We start from the raw sequence: 1,190 nt of genomic DNA on the forward strand, positions 1-1,190 counted from the left end.
CGACACACGGCAAGCTGCTCAGCTGTTGTGGGAGCCAAGACCTACTTCCAGTTTATCTTAATCCTGTTCTTGATTAAGGGCAGTTAGACTGAAACGAGCCCAGGTTCATGTGAAATTAGCATCTGCATTGCCTTGAAGTCGCATCACAAACGCGCGTGTGGAGGAGCCCAGCACATCGCGCCCGAGGCAGGGAGGATGCCCACGGGTGGGCAGGGGCAGGGAGGATGCCCATGGGTGGGCAGGGGCTGGCGCTTCCCTGCTGCGGCTGAGTCCTCATTCCCTGGCCCTCCACCTGTCCCCAGCAGGCAGCGAGCCCCAGCTCAGCCCCCGGGGCCCCGTTGCTCCTCGGGACCCCAGCCAGGGCTCTGGGCAGCCCGAGGCCACCCTTGGGGAGTGCTCCCCAAGTCTCCCTCTCCGTCCAGCAGGACCTGTTCATACTCCAGTTGTGCCACCAGATGGTGACAACTTGTGGCCACTCCCTTGCTGAGCCCCGATGCGATGCTGGGGCCGGGGATGCAGGCGGACCCCTGAGCCTCCCTGGAGCAGGGACGGTTTTCCCCATCCGAGCCTCCCGGTGATGGAGCGAGCAGAAAACCATAACCAAGGACCGGGAGCAGCAGAGGCACGGTCCCTTTGCCTTTCCATCGCGGGGAGGTGTTACAGCGCAGCCCTGGAGGATCCGTTCAGGGCCAACACCAACGAGTCTGGCACAAAGTCCGGGGTGGCTCTGCTGTCCCCGCGCTCCCTGCTCTCGGCTAAACTCTCCCGTGCTCGGTTCGCCGGGGGAGCGTCCCGGCGGGCACGTCGCCTTCCCCTCCCTCCCCCCGTCCGCACCTCCTGGAAGTCAGCCTGGAAGGGCACCGGGGCTCGGCACAGCGCCCTCCGCACGGCTGCCGCCGGAGGCGGACGCCCGGCGATCGGTTCAAACGCGGCGGCGCCGCTCGGCCCGGCCGCCGCCCCCGCCGCAACCGCACCGCTGCCGGCGCGGGGCCTCCCCCGGCGGCCGGGGGGTGGCTGCCCCGGGGGCTGCCCCGGAGGGGGGGGGAGCGCGGCCCGGGGGGCGCCGAGGGGGGCGGCCCGGCGGCGACTACAAGCCCCATCAGGCCGCTGAGGAGGAGGAGGAGGGCTGCGAGGAAGGCGGGGGAGGAGCCGGGGGCAGGCGGCGGGGTGCCGCGGGAGCGGCTCAGTCC

This window comes from Anser anser (genome assembly GCF_964211835.1).
Source record: "Anser anser genome assembly, chromosome: 26".
Taxonomy (NCBI): domain Eukaryota; kingdom Metazoa; phylum Chordata; class Aves; order Anseriformes; family Anatidae; genus Anser; species Anser anser.